Raw genomic sequence first — 20,335 nt, 5'->3', positions numbered from 1 at the left:
ATATACTTTAGGGCATCACTACACTATTTTCTTGTCAATAGTTAAATAATCACTAGTATTGCTTTTAATACTAATTTTAAACATGTGCAAATGAGCGTCTTAAATGTCAAGCAATCCCTACACTTCATTAATAAGTAATTGATCGTTTTTATTGCGACTTTTCAAAAAGTAAAGTGTAACATAACATGACATTTGATTGTAACTTAAAGATGTTGATTCAAATAAGTAAGGAACTACACATCGGCAAATGCCATGTATCAATTTCAAATGATAATGTCAAGTTGTAAACTGGTAATTGAATATTTTCAGAGCATTAAAGTTCACACATCTACAATTTCTCCCTTCTGCAGGTATATGGCAGGAAATTTGTTCCAGGCTGAGAGTTCTGAGCTGTTTGTACCGTTGACAGGACTCGCTGAACTGTGAGTGTCATGCCACTACTGTCAATGCAGTATGCTGCCATTATCCTTGGTTTTTAATTGTTTTTATTGAAAGTCAGTAAGAATAAAGGGCTGGCATCAGTTTCGGGCAATGACTCAATTTCAGTTTCTTGGCAATGATAATCATTGTTTTTGTAAAAATGTTTCACACATAGTCTTTGTTACTCAGTCGCCATTCTAAGGTCAAAATCACATTTACAATCACTAACCGCGTTCTGATAAAAGCCTTCACCACCAAACTCTCAACCTAGAAAAATTGATCGCATTTTCCTGTAGCTAAAAACACGGAGCAAACAATAGAACTGTGCAATATGCGGAACTAAATGTTAGAAGTGACGTGAACTCTTCAAGTGCGCCGCCGCTGCTTTAGTACAGACTTGGTACTGTTTCTGCCATAATAGCCTAATTTTGAGTCTTGGTGGCGTCTCTCTTTAGATCTGTGTAACCTTTATCACCTCCATATCATATATTGTTTGTTTGAAATGTTCATTCGCCATCTCTTTCTCATGCGATACTTTTATTATTTGCATATTTTTGTACATTTTCAGATATACCGATGCTTATAAATACTGCTGCATGGTCAGAAAATATCAAGAAGTGCAAGTATGCTCACCGCCTGCTGATGCATTCTCATCATGTGAAGACCTCATGGCCAATCAAGTTTTAAGATGGTCTATCTGGATCCTGGGAGCGGCGGCCTTTTCGGCAACCTCTTCGTCATCGTTTGGCGTATCAAAGAGAAGGCCTTGGGTAAAGTTCACACCTTCCTCATTTGGAACCTTGCTATAGCTGATTTCTTGATGGGGATATACATGTTGATAATTGCTTCAGTTGACATTAATTACCGCGGTGTTTACGTCACCTATGACGCCTCATGGAGAAGCAGCCCGTTGTGTAGTTTTGCTGGTTTCATTGCATCGCTGTCGAGTGAGATGTCCGTCTTTTCATTGACAGTTGTTACCTTTGACCGCTTTCTCTTGATAGTGTTTCCTCTGAAGTTCATTCGGATACAACTGAAAACTGCCGTCGTAATTGTGGTTGTTGGTTGGATGGCATTGCATTCCTTAGCTTTCTGCCTCTTGTAGGCATCCCCTACTTCGGCGATAACTTCTACAGTCGTTCTCCGGTCTGCCTATCCCTCCACCTTACCAACGAACAAACACCCGGATGGATATACTCAGTTGTCATTTTCATCTTCCTGAACTTCCTGTCCTTCATTGCTGTATCAATTCTGTATCTGACCATGTACTTGTCCATACGACGCACACTTTAGCCACTGGTGTTCAACTACAGCAGAAAGCCAGGGAAACCGCGGCCATCGCAAAACGAATGACGCTGATAGTGCTGACTGACTTCTTCTGTTGGGTTCCAATCGCTGTAATGGGTATGCTGGCAATGACTGATACAGTCACCATTCCAGGGATCTGTTTATGCTTGGACGGCAGTCTTCATTTTGCCTATCAACTCAGCCATTAACCCTTTCCTCTACACCATATCAGTCTTAAAGATGAAGAAAAAGCCACAGCAATCGGCGATCAATACAAATTTAGACCTAAGTAATTCGACTAAATATCAAATGGGTGAGTACATTTTATGGACATTTTTTTTTATTTTCATTTTATCGAGTTACATAGTTGTATACCAAATGACTTCTTTGAAGTGTGTCTAGGGTGATATTGTTGGTGATGTTGATCATAACAATTTCAGTGAAGTTGCAAACTTATGGCAAAAGTTTCAATTTACAGACAACTGCATTATATATTGAAACTAAAAAATTATATTATCTGTTTTACTGTTTTTTTCTTTCAGTTTTATCAACATACGAAAAGATGAAAGAAAGAGGGCTCATCCCGGATGATTTACTTGTGACGTCATTAGAGAATTGACAAACGTGATGTCAATTCATGTGAGGCTGCCAATCAGAGAATGTCGTGTTCATACGTCCCATGATGCTTCGCTCCGTTGACTCTTGCAAGAACTGTTCATTGGTGTTATTACTCGCATTCCGCTGATCCTGAATACATGAGAAGGATTCTGACATCGTTGGAGGCGTTGCAATCTAGAATAAGCCTCGTAGATTTTTCCGGACGCAAAAACAAATTGCCCGTTGTTTCCTGGTTGTACAGCTCATTTGTGAATATGAGACAATCAGAGCGTTAGTTCCTTACTGTCATTTTATATTTTCTTTTAAATATTCGTCAATGTTTGTCATTTTACTACTTTTAATATCCGAGACACCGCACGATGACACCTACTTCACATAAGTCCAATTATGAGTATAGGATTTATAATTGTATAATATATTATCGTTCAGGTGCTTTAATTGTCTGTCATCTGTGACAATAAACAGGATATATATCATGTCATTTAATATACATGAAAAATAAGCACTACCAGATCAAGTATCGTGGTATCAAAGGAGAATTCTTCGTATAATTTTAGAGTTTCGAATATCCAGAGACAGTGTAAATATAAAAATAGATACTGATTGTATTTATTAAAAGAGCACAGTGTCATGGTAAGGAATCCTAAGATTACTTTCTTTGAAAATCCAAACTTTTTGCGATGTAGCATTAGGAAAACTGAATTTCGTAAAGTAGAATACAATCTGGAAATACCTGTGGTTCACCATTTGTTAATGAAAAGAATGACACCGACAGCATATCGGCTAACTCTGGACATTTTCTTCAGATAATGGTAGTCTTAAACAAGATTTGATAACGAGTCGTGTATAGACAAGTTTTCCACGTACAAAAAACGTCAAATATTTTGAAATCTTCAAGAAGTTATTACTAAGTAAGCCTTGCACATTCCATGAAAAGAACCGTATACTATTCACAAAGAGTTTTCTTGACTTGGCCATATCTTGGACAGTCTTTTCTGACCACATCATCTGTCATTTAATTATATCTACATAGGTCATAGGTGCCTTGTAATTTACAATTTTTTAAAGGTTTTTATTTTCCTCTTGATCCAAATAAACATTACTTGCACAATAACATCCGTTAGACGCAGCTAATTTATAATTTTGTAAATGTTGCTTGAGTAGACCTATTTTATATGGTATTTTAATTAAATCTATAAATTATCTTGGCCACGTTCTCATAAGCCAGAAGTATCAAGGAATTTACAAACTTTTAAGGCTTTTGTCTATCTACCAGTTCTTTACCCTGGCCGAAAAATTCTTCTTGGTGCAACTTGACTGAAAGTTTACGGTAAAACATGACACAGACTATGACTTCCTACAGAGCATCTTGTGAATTCGGTGTAGTTTTTTACTTATTATTTATCACTCACACCATTGTTAGTTGATATCACTCTCTAATGAACTTTGCACAAAAAGATACCACGTATAGAAAAAAGAGTTTGTTTATTTTATTTTTCCTGTCTATGATCACGAGGAAAATTAAAGGTTTAGAAATCATCAATTGTGGCTGCCTTTGTTTCTAATGTTTAAAAAATACAGGTGCTAACATTTTGCCAAAAACCGTAAAGATACACTGTAAAGGCTGCCTATTACACTTCCGTCAAATGAAAACGGTGTTTTTTTGCCCGTCATACATTTTCTCCAATAATGGTCAATCTTCAGCGAGCTCTTCAGACGTATGAGGAACACGTTCAATTAACTGTACTCATAAAATGTGATACATTGATTTTTGTGATGATTTCAAGATTGACTGAAAAGACTTACTGTAAACCCACGGTCGGATTTAGTGCTACTAAACAATTTCATGGAGAAATGTATTGTCACGGTAACCACTGTGTTTATTCTCGTGATGTGTCCGCATTTTGACTCGTTGCTGCGCAACTCGTCAAAATACGGACACATCACTCGAATACGACGCGGTATCGCCCATACTTTGTGTAATAACCCATAAATATTAAAGCGTTGATAATTTACGAATCTGTATTGTGGAAGAAACCATAATTCGACAGTACAACCTACGCTTAGCCACCATCCATACAGTCAAACAGCAAAAGTTCATGACGGGAAATCTCACACGACTATACAAGTCGGAACTAAGTTTACCTCCATGGTGATCAGAATGGGACACAAGCAAGAAGCAGATACTTAGTTACTAGCATTGATGGAAAATGGTGCTTCATCCAAACATTTGTGGGATCGCAGCTGAGAGCGTCCTCCTACAAAGCGATAGTAAAATGGGCCTAGTATAGGATGGAATTTCAGCCTTGGTTGAGCATCGCGCAAGCCACAATACAGAAACCCAAGCTGCACAGCTCAGCCACCAAGGCGACAAGTATTACAGCTAAACAGGAAGCCATTTCTACGGGCAAGAAAATTGAAACTAAGGCTGTATAGTCCGGCAGCCAAATCCACTTTTTGCCCTGAACCTTGTTTTAGGGTCTTAAGTTTTTTTTAAACCGGATTTTGCTAGTCAAGATAACCAAAGTGAAAAAAATAGTTACTGGATCTCTGTCAGTATTGAGCAATTTTAGATAATTAGCATAAACAAAATGGCCGCCAAATTATCACAAATTACCATTGGAAGCAGTAGAAGTAGGCTTTATATTGTTAAAGTCTGCTAGTAAAAGCACATTTCTATTAGTGCTTCAACTAAAAAAAGGTTAGTAATCATAGATGAATAAATTAAATACTAATTTGCATAAATTAACACAAAATTATCACAAATTACCATTGGAAGCAGTAGAAATAGGCTTTATATTGTTATAGTCTGCTAGTAAAAGCACATTTCTATTAGTGCTTCAACTAAAAAAGGTTAGTAATCATAGATGAATAAATTTTATACTAATTTGCATAATTAACCCAAACTATCACAAATTACCATTGGAAGCAGTTGATGTAGGCTTTATATTGTTAAAGTCTGCTAGTAAAAGCACATTGTGCTGTTTTGTGTCTATGTTTACAACTATTGTCTTACGAATTCTGACCTACTGTCATTGGATTATGGATTGGTATGATTGCGATTATTCTATTAGTGCTTCAATTAAAAAAAGGTTAGTAATCATATATGAATAAATTTAAATACTAATTTGCATAAATTAACACAAAATTATCATAAATTACCATTGGAAGCAGTAGAAGTAGGCTTTATATTGTTAAAGTCTGCTAGTAAAAGCACATTTCTATTAGTGCTTCAACTAAAAAAGGTTAGTAATCATAGATGAATAAATTTAAATACTAATTTGCATAAATTAACACATAAACCATATTTTATAGGAAAGCTGGAACTGCACCAAAGTAGATTATAAACAATGCTACAATGAATGCTAAATTAATTGATGCGGCAAAGGGGAAGGCAGCTCCACACACCATACTATTTTTGCGGATATTCTTTGTTTTCCTATGTAACTCGTAATATGTTTAATATTTTCGTCTTCTATAATTTTGGACACAGTGTTGGGATACTATGGTGAAACAAAAAGTCTACAACGAGGTAAAAGTAGGCTCCGTGTTCCATACAGCTCTCTCAACATTATACACGTGCCCGAACACAAATATAACCGGTCCAATAACTGGCAAACGAAAATACCACAACAGTCTTACAAGGAATACAATCTCTAACAGAAAGAGACCAAATACAACAAGCAAAGAAGCTCCTCGGACGTTTCGAAGAAGAAGTCAAATAACAACTTACACATAAACTCAAAATATAAGTTGTTACGTACAAAAAAATACTTCCCCAAACCAAACCAAAGGGCTCTTTTTCAGGGCCACCAAATTTTTCAGCCAAAAAACTACCATTGAAATACGATGCCAGGCCATCATATTCAAAATACACACAGAGAAAATTTAACAGATTGAGGAAATCTTCCCTGATAATGGAAGCAAAAGAAAATAATTAATTAAAGAAACAAACAAAAAATAAGACGCAAACAGGCGTACCAAATACAAATCCCTAAGAACTCTAAATGTATTAAATATCTCTCGAATATGAACAACACGATTGGAGCTAATTGGGATAATTGGATTTTCATATTTTGCGAATTTCTGAAAAGTGTTCGGTGCCATATAGCTGAATGTTGCAGTATCGCAAATTACTCATAAAACAAGTGTGTAATATAAAAGAAAAGCAGATTAGATTACATTTAAAGATTAAATCGACTTACGTCACCATCCAATTATCCCGAATTAGTTCCAATTGTGTTAACTATTAACTCCTGAAATAACATTAAATATAGGCTTAAAATTTATCCTAGAAAATTCCGAAATTCATTTTTATACAATCAAATCTAACATAACATAGGCAGAAAAAATGCCATTAAAACACTATCAAATTGAACCATAACATTACCATTAAACCATTAGATAAAGACAGGGGAAATGGAATAGCAATATCAAATTAAACAGATTACATTGAAGAAAGTCACAGACTTTTAAGCCAAAAGAGATTACGATACAAAAGTGCAAGTAAATGACAGCGACAACACAACCAGAAAACTACACGGACATGTACTAAAATAAACAAATAGACAAATGATACGTTCAAATATCATGATCCCTTGAATACACATAATATGCACACCAACGCAGTATCCAAACTCAAAAATTCAACAGCATCAGCAATTCATTTGTCGTCACGGTCCAAATTATTTATGGCTGCTCTAGCCCAACACACAAAATATCGGAATACATAATATAGACTATTTCTTAAAACTGATTGTACAAAACCAGCCAATGTACATTAAGATACAACGGACTTTACAAACTAAGCAAGATAACAATACAACATAATGCATTACTAGTCACTCTGGATGTAATCTCGATGTACACAAATTATACACTGCAAGATTCCGAGGTGCAAACTTTTTATAGACTACCCCTCGCTACGTATTAAGTGTTGCGAGTGTAGCGAAGGCTAGGAAAAGAAGTCTAATTACAGAGAAATATATCAATGCGCAGCCTGTTTAAGATGGGACTATTTTCACATAGGGTGTCTTGTATGGAACAGTTCGATTTCCCATCGATTTACATATCGTGAATAATTATTCCTTTCATAAGAGAAAGAAAGTTTAGAGTAGTAAAAGAGAGAGGGTCACCGAAACTTTGTTTAAAGGACCAGAAACCCCTACGAATAATATAAAAACTATACTAGGGTACGTTGGCGATGGGTGAAAGCTTAAACATGATAAGTTTCAAGATATGTTGAGGTGATGTATGTAGATATTCAGTATGGAATACAGCAGTAAAGTTGTAAAAGAGCAGTCGCGTCATTACTCGCCAGAAAGATACCAATTTTGTAGCGTAGTTAAGAACGTGTAGCAAAGTGTAACCAAGTCTAGGAGTAAAATTTTGTGAAAATTGGAGAAGGGGGTGTAGCGAACGTAACGAAGTGTAGCGAGGTGTAAGGGGCTGTATGATGGTCACTTTTTACTCGCCAGAGAGACACCAATCTTGTAGCGTAGTTAAGAACATGTAGCGAGGTGTAACCAAGTCTAGGAGTAAAATTTTGTGAAAATTGGAGAAGGGGGTGTAGCGAGCGTAACGAAGTGTAGCGAGGTGTAAGGGGCTGTAAGATGGTCACTTTTTACTCGCCAGAGAGACACCAATCTTGTAGCGTAGTTAAGAACATGTAGCGAGGTGTAACCAAGTCTAGGAGTAAAATTTTGTGAAAATTGGAGAAGGGGGTGTAGCGAGCGTAACGAAGTGTAGCGAGGTGTAAGGGGCTGTAAGATGGTCACTTTTTACTCGCCAGAGAGACACCAATCTTGTAGCGTAGTTAAGAACACGTAGCGAGGTGTAACCAAGTCTAGGAGTAAAATTTTGTGAAAATTGGAGAAGGGGGTGTAGCGAACGTAACGAAGTGTAGCGAGGTGTAAGGGCTGTATGATGGTCACTTTTTACTCTCCAGAGAGACACCAATCTTGTAGCGTAGTTAAGAACATGTAGCGAGGTGTAACCAAGTCTAGGAGTAAAATTTTGTGAAAATTGGAGAAGGGGGTGTAGCGAGCGTAACGAAGTGTAGCGAGGTGTAAGGGGCTGTAAGATGGTCACTTTTTACTCGCCAGAGAGACACCAATCTTGTAGCGTAGTTAAGAACATGTAGCGAGTGTAACCAAGTCTAGGAGTAAAATTTTGTGAAAATTGGAGAAGGGGGTGTAGCGAGCGTAACGAAGTGTAGCGAGGTGTAAGGGGCTGTAAGATGGTCACTTTTACTCGCCAGAGAGACACCAATCTTGTAGCGTAGTTAAGAACATGTAGCGAGGTGTAACCAAGTCTAGGAGTAAAATTTTGTGAAAATTGGAGAAGGGGGTGTAGCGAGCGTAACGAAGTGTAGCGAGGTGTAAGGGACTGTAAGATGGTCACTTTTACTCGCCAGAGAGACACCAATCTTGTAGCGTAGTTTAGAACATGTAGCGAGGTGTAACCAAGTCTAGGAGTAAAATTTTGTGAAAATTGGAGAAGGGGGTGTAGCGACGTAACGAAGTGTAGCGAGGTGTAAGGGGCTGTAAGATGGTCACTTTTTACTCGCCAGAGAGACACCAATCTTGTAGCGTAGTTAAGAACATGTAGCGAGGTGTAACCAAGTCTAGGAGTAAAATTTTGTGAAAATTGGAGAAGGGGGTGTAGCGAGCGTAACGAAGTGTAGCGAGGTGTAAGGGGCTGTAAGATGGTCACTTTTTACTCGCCAGAGAGACACCAATCTTGTAGCGTAGTTAAGAACATGTAGCGAGGTGTAACCAAGTCTAGGAGTAAAATTTTGTGAAAATTGGAGAAGGGGGTGTAGCGAACGTAACGAAGTGTAGCGAGGTGTAAGGGGCTGTAAGATGGTCACTTTTTAGCAAAGTTTAACCAAGTGTGGAGAATTTATTTTCTTGAAAATTGGAGGGAGAGGGGGTTAAGAATGTAGCTGCGTTTGCATGATGTTAATTCAAGTAATACAACAAAAAGTTACAGAGTGTTGTTAAAAATGTTTACAAAATTACTCGAACATATTTAATTTGAAAAATTGTCACTTGTATAGTGCCCTGTAGCCTCTATATAGAACCTTTTTTAGATTATTCAAATAACAGAAAATTCCCCAAAACGTCATTCTTTCTTCTTCGATCAAAACCCTCGATCCTAGGTAAATTCTGTAACCTTCGTACGGAGCTATTTAACCTCGCGAAGGCATGGCACTGTGAAGCTCACCGAGCACTCGCACATGCGTAATTATTAACAAAAACACTTCATATAGTACGCAAATACAAACACAGCAACTAACTTATACATCGGTAAATTGTGAAACAGATAGCCTTCCGACAGTAAGTGCATAAATTGGTTTTAAGTATCGATGCCTTATATTATCAGGAAGAGCATTTTCAATAAGGCATATTTTTGTCAGAAAACACTGATAGTTTCATCAAAATTTGTGACATAGAGCAGCTTTGAAAAGGATATTATTGTATTATTGCTCTGTGACAGTGATTAACTTGAAGAGGATAAAATCATCAAAGTAAACCGCGTATTTAAAGAAATGGCATCTTTATCAAGAACAACAAGTGGAACTGAATTAAAGCGCAGTGGTCGTCGCACTGCGCATGCTCCTTAGGGGTCCCCCCCCCCCCCCCCCCCCCCCCCCCCCCCCCCCCCCCCCCCCCCCCCCCCCCCCCCCCCCCCCCCCCCCCCCCACCCCCCCCCCCCCCCCCCCCCCGTTGACAACATATCCGAGAATGCCGCATGAGGTTACGGGTTGATTGGTATGTTTGCGATATTGTCGATAATATGGCGGCTGATTTGTCACAAGCATACCACCTTTCCAAATCTAACACGCAATAAAAGGTCAATTAATCTAAGTTAAATATCTTCTGAATATTGAACAGTAATTACACGCTGGATTGAGATCACATTTGATCATGATTTCCTTGAATCAGTTGAATGGGCCTCGCTCGAGCCATGGAGCTGAGTAAACGTCAACGCGGTGACCTTCTCCATTATCGAAGCAACAACACCTCCCTTGTGCTGCTCTGGCTTGCCGATCATGGTCTTGAGTGTAATTTTTGTGTTTAGGCATTGTGCTTGTTCCTGGTCTTCATATATATACAGTGTTGATCATTTTAGTGATGTATTTTTACCGTGCTGTACATAGCATTGTGTACAACCAGCGTGACCGCGTGATCAAACCCATTTGTTCACTGTGACTGCGTGCAGTAAACTCGGCGACATAATGTGCAGAGTCTCTCAATGTTCGTAGCCTTACATGAGTTATAGATAGAAATACACCACTGAAGTTCGTTTCCGATCTTAATATTTTACTAGTGCATGATGTTGAGTCTTACAAGGCGTTAACAAAGTGAGGGACCGCCCATCTCACTCCAATTGAAGTTGGCAAGACTTATGTTTACAAACATTTATGTTATCAACAAAAAAATCGCGCACGGGCAGCGCGACGACCACTGCGCTTTAAATTTCCTAAATACCACTCATACGTCATGAATCGGCTCTCCAATATATATTTCATTTGCAATTTACTCAAAACAATGACAATGAGAATGCAACATCGACGATGGACAGAGAGACAGACACTGAACAAATTAGGAAAATACATGTACAGCTGTTTTGCAGTAAAACAACGAAAACATCAAGAAGCCTCAGATCAGAGTGCCGTGCACCAAAGATGAAACTTCTCTATAAAATCATAAACATTGCGGAAGGTGGTACACGGATCGGTATTAGCTGTTCAGTGTTTCCTTACCTGCTCAGTGTCTGTTTTCTCTGAAACAACAGCACTCAATAGCTTGAAATTTAATTTTAAAGTGTACATGCAGGTTTGGTCTATGACAGTTTTTCTGAGATATTAATGTTATGGCTCAAGAAATATGAAATTGAGTTCGAACAAGAAAAGAATTAATAAAAAAAGCCACAAAATTTTCCCAAAATATAGCCTTACTGGGTGGCAAACCTAAGTTGTTTAAGGAAAAGCCAAGTTGATCAATTGGTATACAAATAAACGTAGGGAGTGATCGCTCTATGACTTTAAAATTTTGTCATTTGTTTTTATGTTGTTGTTGTGCTAGTTTGCTGAACCAAGTTGATGACATAACTAATAGGCAATTGTACAAACATAATCCTAATAGTAATAAAAAATTCTAAAATAAGAAAGTATTTTCGCTGTAGTCTTAATGTCGTATGAGCAAACTGTCGTTGCAAACAGCATTTTCATCTTTTGGTGTCCAAAAAATTTAGTTTGATCCTGAAAGGGGCTGAAAACATACTCAATTCCGTACAACTTGAAATTATAAAGGTGGGTTGACCATGTCAAATGAGGGAATGGAAGGGATAGGAACAGGAATACCCGTGGTGTGCCGAATATGACTCCGTTCTACGACTAGGGCGATGTTCGGCCTCTGAAATAAACCATTTCATAAACAGATTGAAATATATGTGAGATGACAGCTTTCACCACCTCGGGTAGCATTCATTGATTAACCGATCGACCGGTAAGTTATATGGTTGACCAGCTTCTTGATAATGAGTCATGCTGTCGAGCGTCTGCAATGTCGCATTTGTCGTAGAAAAGGCGATATAATCTATACAAATAGAAATTAGAAATTAGGCTAATCATCAATTTTCAAACGTTTCTTCACGTTGATGAAGCGCGCTTTGGCCCTTTTCGAAATGAACAAGTTTTCAACGCCGGTGAAACTTTGAGAAATTGGTTAAAAACTCTTGTGAAGATGGTACTTTGCGGACAGTCAGTATTTTCATATACAAATGTCATTGTAAATGATAGTTATCTTAGAAAAGTGCCTATTTTCATTGATGTTAGATAACTTTGTGTGATGCCGATCACCTTTCAAAACTGCAGGTGGGACCTTATTTCCAATTTGCCATTTTCCGACTTCCTATTTGAGTTTAGGCGTGGTCTATGCTAAGAAGAGGCGGAGCACGAGACGAGTTATCATGACAACTAGATTGATGTCTAAGCATTCCCGCGAATTTACGATTAAGCTAATCACAATTTCATGAATGTTTCACTGTACATTCCTGGCTCTTCGACACCTAATTATGAATCAGCCTATTCCCGACAGTGTACATATTTGGAAGTATATCCGATATAAATGAAAGGATGACATGATTGAATTGTTCATTTTCGCCACCGGTATGCTCATGCAACTTCTCCGGTGCAAAATTAATATATGAAGTTGATCAACGGGCCGCGGTCTATCATTTCGTTAAAATACTAGCGCTCCTTTCGTACCCTATTACTGTGATGAGGGAACTAATAAATTGTACATATTTTAGAAATATATTTTTTACTATAACCCAAATGGGATTCGAACCCCCACACACTCACGGCAACATCGCCTAGCTGCTAGGCCTCACACAAAACCAGTCGGCTACCGTTTCAAGAACATTAATTTAAATAATTTATTCAGCCACAGGAAGTTTTCCTATCTTGAAATGCCATGACGGTCAAGATATTTAACATCGGGACTGTAAAGATGTTCACCTTGACTGAGTTCCTGCTGCTCCTCCCGGTTTACGTTGAACCGTTGGCTGTCGAAATTGAGATGCCAACACTCCGCTGTTATCATCTACTGAGCGGTAATATCCACCAAAAAATCAAGTCTGCGAAAGTTGAAACATTAATTGACTTGCGGGAGGTCAGACTTGTAGTCAAAACGGATGACACCACACTAGATCCAAGCACACCTGATAGCCACCACACTGGTTGATATTATTGTGATATATGTCAACGTCACTGTTGGTTCAATCTGATTGGCTGTTTCGAGGTGTCCATTATTTACGTTCCGGAGGGAATTCCCAATAGACCACGCCTAAACTCTAATAGAAATTAGGATATGGTTGACTTTTGGAAAGTAAGAAAATAATCAGGTGTTAGCTAAGCAGCATTTTGAAAAAGATATGATTTTCAAATATTGAATGAAGTTTTCCAAGCAAAATTCTGATTTGCCGCAATGTACCATCCTCCCTATTTCTCACACTTTAACTTGTGGCAAAATTTAATATATTTAGAAAAAGGCGAAATGCTCTTCATCTGCTCGCCTAAAATATTTTAAATCAAATTTTGATAATTACCCTTCTTTTATTTTTTTAATTGAATAGCTACATTAGAAAATGAACTGACTGCAAAGTTCCACGGATTCGATACTCGGCGCGCTTGCCCTTTTTCTTTCTTTCGTTTAACACAATACACAGTAAACCGGCCGTTACAATTTCCATTTGCACTTTTAATGGTTTTCAAACCTATACACTCAGAGTCTAGTCTTGCGTTTAGCCGAGCGTCGTCAGTGGGTTAGAAAAACGAAGTATGGTCTCCGTTCTTTCGAGTTGACAAGCAACCTTGCTATTTTACTTGTACAATAAAACGGCTTTTGTTCGTTTTTCATGTAAGATTTACACCCTCAGATACGCATTGTGTGTAAGGGATAAGGCGAATATAATATTTCGTTTCTTGCGTTATTCAAGTTGGAGGATATAGCCCCAATGTTTTCGCCCATAAAAGCGTCAATGTTTCTGTAACGTTGGCTCAAGCAACGAGTTTTCATTCATCTGTTCAACTGTCAGGACTCAATGGGTTATTTATAGAATGAAATGCGTCTATTCCTTTCATGGAACCTCACTTGAGATTATTCTTTTTACAGAAGAGGAATAGGAGAAAGATGGAATAATGGAACTTTTAATTTCCTACTGTACTTACTTATTGTTGTACTATTACAGTATGGGAAATAAACGACTGTTATACAAACTTGAGAAGAGAGCTGGGAGGGTTATATTGGTAGTACATGTTACGGTTTCTTCTCGCTTCCTTCTTTCACGTCAATGGGCTATGTATGGATTTACTTATTAATTATTTTGTCGCTGTTCAGACATTTAAAATAATGAATGATTTTTCACGTGATTATTTACAGTTTCCACGTTTTTAGATGTATCACTTCAATACTCGGAGTTCTGGCAACGCTGATTTGTACATTCCAACTTTTCAGACAGCAGCAAGATATGTAGTTTGTATAACGTACTTCTACAATCGGATATAGTATTCCTTCATCTATATAGGAATACCGAAAGTTTGCCACAGTTCAAAGCGCAGTTACGTAGTTTTTAAATGATAAGTTAAGAAAAAAGGCTTCGATTAGATTTCATTTGTTATTGTTAACTTTCGTATTTATATTAAATAAAGTCAAATTTTGTATTTTCCTTATCTTTGCACTCGGAGTCTCTGATGTAAATTATGATTTCAAATGGCAGAAAATGTAAAATATGTAAACTATTTACAACCTTGATACACATAAACATCGATCTCGTCATCCCTGAGAGAGAGAGAGAGAGAGAGAGAGAGAGAGGAGAGAGAGAGAGAGAGAGAGAGAGTGAGAGAGAGAGAGAGAGAGAGAATCGAAAACCTATGGAATATACTTCTTGGAGACCAAACCTGCTAAAATCACCTTCAGCTTTGCTATTTCAATACCAAATACAGTTTAAATTACCATATAAATGCTTACTAAATAACCACATTGTATACTCTATGTTCCTGAAGGTATAAAATAAGAACAAGTTTTTTCACAGTATTTATTAATTTTATTCACGTCATCACAATCTGAATATATAATGGTACTGCACTCAATGGAACTTTCATGCCAAATTTCAACCAGCATCGGAAGTGATTGTTGTAGGGATATTTTTACCAAGATCGACAAAGAAAAATAATAAAATATCAGAATTGTTTATCTCATTCTAACATGCAATGTATGTATGAGAACATTTGTAGGGATTTGCAAACCTAATTCCAATCAATACAACGAACTATTTCTGTATTTTTCCCGTCAAAAATTCCGAAAAAAATTCACAAAAACACAAAATTGAAGATATTTCTCTGAAGCTAGAGCCTCTTATGTTATATAGAGAACTTTTTGTGACATATGTGTTGATGGAGGAGGACATCTTTGACAACCATTGCAGGCTAGCCTGACCAAAAATAGCAAAAATAGCTGCAAAAATACTTGATTACATATGTCATCATAATTTTGACATATTAAATTAAGATCATCCATGGGAATATGTCTACTGAATATCAAAGTTATCAGACGAGTACTTTTGAGAAACAATTATTTAAACCAAAAATGACAAAAATTTTCCCCAAAATACAAAATGTGGATATCATCAGACTTTCAATACATCACATTTCGATAAAGCTTATGAACCATTATACCAAATATCAAAGATATCATATGAGTAGTTTTTGACCCAAAATTTGGAGAAAATCCCCGAATATTACCAACAAGAGAATTTCACTACAATTTTGATAAACTTGACTATAGTCATCCCATGGAACATGGATACCAACTTTCAAAGCAATCGGACAAGCCGTCTCAGGGAAAATTTTTTGACTAAACACTGAAAAAAAAAACAAGTCATTGACAATGACATAGTCCCCACTTGTAAAAGGAGTATTAGTCTTGATGGGGCAGGGGAATGGGGTCATTAAGAAGTATCACTGTGGTGTATATGCTGAGATCTAGTGGCACATAGGTCTATGTCGTTGTTCCAATTTGAAACACATGAGGCATGTCTAAGTTGTGGTTCTAAATCGGGAAAAAGATAAGACCTCTAGCTGTATTGGCCAGCCAAGAAATACATATGTGCATAATAAATGAGGTACAAGATGTGACATCTGAAGGTCTAACATCCTATCAAAATTGGAGGGTATAGAACTTGCAGTTACTGAGTTATGCATATATATATATATATATATATATATATATATATATATATATATATATATATATATTATGTGTGTGTGTGTGTGTGTGTATGTATAACCAAGGTCAAAGGTCATCGAGGTCACGTGACATTTTCAAAAAAAATTGTATTGCTAATTAATCCCTACATAACAAAAATCAGACCTCTAGCTCTATTCGCTTGCCCAAAATTAGATATGTGCATAATTAATGAGGTACAGTATGTGCCGTCATAAGGTCTCCCATCATACCAAATATGAAGGGTGTACCACTGTGGTTACTGAGTTATGGACAAATATGTATATTTGAGGTCAAAGGTCATTCAGGTCACATGACATTTTGTCAAAAAAATTGTATTGCTAAGTTATCCCTTTTTACCAAAAATCAGACATCAAGCTCTATTGGCTCGCTCAAAATTAGATATGCGCATAATTAATGAGGTATCAATATGTGGCGTCATAAGGTGTCCCATCACACCATATATGAAGGGTGTAGCACTTGTGGTTACTAAGTTATGGACAAATATGTATATTCAGGTCAAAGGTCACTGAGGTCACGTGACATTTTGTCTAAATATCTGAGATATCTGCGTGAACGGATGGACGAACAGATGGACGAACGGACTGACATGACCCAATCTATAAGCCCCCTTGACTTCATCCGGGGGGACTAAAAACTGTGTCACTCCATCCTTTTTGCAATATGAATACGATGAGAAACTAAATTTTTATTTTTCTTGGCTTATACATGGGAGTCTATGTAGAACTGCTTTATACATGGGAGTCTATGGAGAGCTGCCTTATACATGGGAGTCTATGGAGTTGTAAACTAAAAAGTCCTCTAACACGGCCAAAAATGATCGCATTGTGAAACAAATCGACGTGCATCTGTATGGGGTAGGGTACTGTCCTTGTGCAAAGTGTGAAAGAAATTGACCACGGCATGTCTGAGATATCTGCGTTAACGGACTGACGCACAGATGCACGGACGGACGCACTGACAGACTGACAGACAGACATGACCCAATCTATAAGTCCCCCCGGACTTCGTCCGTGGGGACTAATAACCCCAAAAATGCAAACATACATGTTTCACCTCAATTTGTACACTCCTTACTCTGTAACTTACTTAGTATACCTAAAGAACCTGCGTACACCACGTTTCAACCCAATATGACCTAAGGTTACAGAGTTTTAGCAAGCTGCCGCATTTTTCCTTTATTCCCCTAATTTGCATATTTTTGGCACTGACATTTGAACATGTTCTCAACTACACCCCTTGGTGCACCTGTACGTGAAATGCTAAGATGGTAGGTGCTGCGGTTTAGGAGTTTCTAATCTTAATTGACATACATACACACACACACACACACACACACACACACACACACCACACACGCACACACACCACGCACACAAACACACATACAGACAGAACTTACATACATACACAGATATGCAAATGAACTGATTCATCTTTATAAGATAGCCTCTCATTGATTTTATATATACCAAATGTGAGGTAAAAATGTTTCTGTTTCCTGAAAACCATGGCTTTTTGAATTTAAAAAAAACCTAAAAATCTTAGAAAAATTGCAACAAATTTGCCTGTTTTCATTGAAAAATTCAACAAGTGAAATTCCACACTGAAAGATCTACATCTGTACATCATTTTTTAGGAACTATGCTACGACGTGTTATCAAATTTGATGCAGTATTTCTTAACTAATTACGCTTATAAGTAAATTTCATTAAATATGCAAATTAGACCTTAATTATCATGATACCGGTAAATGTCTTTGAACACTATTACAGGACTAGATTTTGTAAACTTTGCAGAATTTCTAAACACATCATCTTAATATGAAAATTCATCAAATATGCAAATTAGCAAGTAATTGACTTAACACTGCTAAATGCCATTGCACACTATGGTAGTCCTGGGAGATCAACATCTGTACCACATTAGTCAAATTTGATGCAGGATTCCTTACATTAAACTTATCATAAATATTCATTAAATATGCAAATTAGCAATTAATTGACAAAATACTGATGTAAATCTTTGTCTGTTATCAGATTGTGTGAGAAACACCAGTACTAAATTTCGTCACCATCTTTCTAGAAACCTAGCTTTTTCAAAATTCACTAATCATGCAATTTAGTACTAATTATTCACGCCACGCCAAAAACAATGGTTTTGCATATGTATTTCATAGTTTTATGTCCTTGTACCAAGTATGAAAAGAATTGGCTCAGGCACGTCTGAGATACCTGCATGCACAAATGCACAGACTCATGCAACCATAAGTCCCTCTCTGAACTTACCTCCGTGGGACTAATGTGTGTACACAATGCAACAAGACCTCTAATATGTGATATTTCTTTGGAAAAATATCATATAGAAAATATAGTTTTACTGTACATAGAAAGATAACTGATATTTTTTGAGAATATACATTTTCATGACACGTAAACGTTTACTTAAATTTTCTTGAAAACATTAATGCTTTCTATGATAAAATACGCATAATATCTCTGACACATTGAAATTGGTGGGATTCAAGATTGATCAACTTGCCATTTGGCACAGTGTATGAATGTGATATTCAAGATGGCTTACATCTATTTGAATATATTTCAATACATTTTAAAAAACACTAGAGACACACATACACCGGTAGATCATCCTACGATATGATAGAGACAGAAATACATGTTATGCTGTATAAAAGCTTGTTAGGAGGTTTTATTTACCATTTAAATATCTGTATTACATTGTAAAAGAGTGATACACAATCAACCAAGTGTTCTTACATATGCAGGCCTTGGAAAAAACTAACATATATTTTCCACAATTACAAAGGTTACAAATGCAATGTAATTTGAACTACTGGAGGAATCAATTAAATCTTACATGTGAGGAAGTTTCAAGTATACATCAGTGTACAGCTGATACAATGTCAATCCTGCCAATTGGGATGAGATCATTATCCCATGTAAATCAGCATTAAGTATTGTGATAAAAGTCTTTACTGTGTAACAAGAGAATTTCACAATACCAGCTTTAATACTTGGCTGCATATTTTTACAGGCATAATAGTGGAGGGCTTTTTCCAATGACAATTGATGTCATGAATACATTCATTTCTAAACAACATGGAAACTCTCTTTTAATGGTTGTGACATATTGGTAGCATTAAAAGTTCTCATTTGTAAGCAAGTGAAATGGCAGTGGATAGAGCTCAGCTGGTTATGTAGAGTGTAGAGACTATTTCTGACACTTATTGATGAAGAGGGTGGAAATCTTTGCTAGCTCATTTCAGGACAGCTGTAAAAATTCACAATGTCACATTAAGATCATCCCTAAGAACATGTCTGCCAAATATCAAAGCTATCAGATGAGTAACTTTTGAAACACAAATATTTTGACCAAAAATGGCAAAAATTGACCAAAAAATACGAAAATTGAAGATTTCATCAAATTTCAATATATCACACTAAGACAATCCCTAGGAACCTGTATACCTGATATCAAAGGCATCAGACAAGTAGTTTTTGAGAAACACATTTTTGACCAAAAATGGCAAAAATAGCACCAAAAAAACAAATTGCAGATTTCGTCATATATTCAATATATCATATTAAGTTTATCTGTAGGAACCTGTCAGATGAGCGGTTTTTGATGAAATAAAGTTTTGACCAAAAATAACCAAAAAATTCCTTAAAAATACAGATTTGCATATATCATCACAATTTGAACAAATCTAAGTTGGGTTATCCCTAGGGATCTTTATAACAAATAATAAAGCTGTCTGACCAGCGGTTATTAAGAAGAAGATTTTTACCAAAAACGCCTTTTTTGGCACTAATTTGGATATTTTCAACAATATCAAAAACTTGAAAAAATTGGTTTCTCAAAATCATATTTTTCATCTACACACAATATCAAATCACTAAGTATGGTGGTTCTCAAGATATTTGAGAGGACGGACGCCTCACAATTAGACATACATATACATACATACATACCGTACATACATACATACAGACGGACGCCAGACGGATACCCATCCCAATAGCTTCTATAGACTATAGTAGCTAAAAATAAGCTCATTCACACTAACTGCAGAGCTAAAATAGAATTTAACCATTTGATTCCATGTCTGTTCTTTTTAAAGTTATATTCCTTGGAATACAAGTAAACAAGTAATGATAACATATATACTTGTAAAT

General features: G+C 36.7%; 1 protein-coding gene and 1 long non-coding RNA gene across 2 annotated transcripts in view; both read left to right on the top strand.

Moving 5' to 3' along the window:
• Positions 1-20,335, top strand: part of LOC139131254 (uncharacterized) — a 283,792-nt gene that overhangs the window by 163,439 nt on the left and 100,018 nt on the right. The gene's annotated exons all lie outside the window — the stretch shown is intronic.
• Positions 351-3,648, top strand: LOC139130465 (uncharacterized). Its single transcript, XR_011551865.1, has 3 exons — positions 351-422; positions 989-2,020; positions 2,250-3,648. It is a non-coding gene; the product is annotated as an uncharacterized lncRNA (long non-coding RNA).

Source organism: Ptychodera flava, chromosome 4, assembly GCF_041260155.1.
Source record: "Ptychodera flava strain L36383 chromosome 4, AS_Pfla_20210202, whole genome shotgun sequence".
Lineage (NCBI taxonomy): Eukaryota > Metazoa > Hemichordata > Enteropneusta > Ptychoderidae > Ptychodera > Ptychodera flava.
Note: the sequence above shows the minus strand (reverse complement) of the source record. Positions and strands in the feature narration are given on the sequence as shown.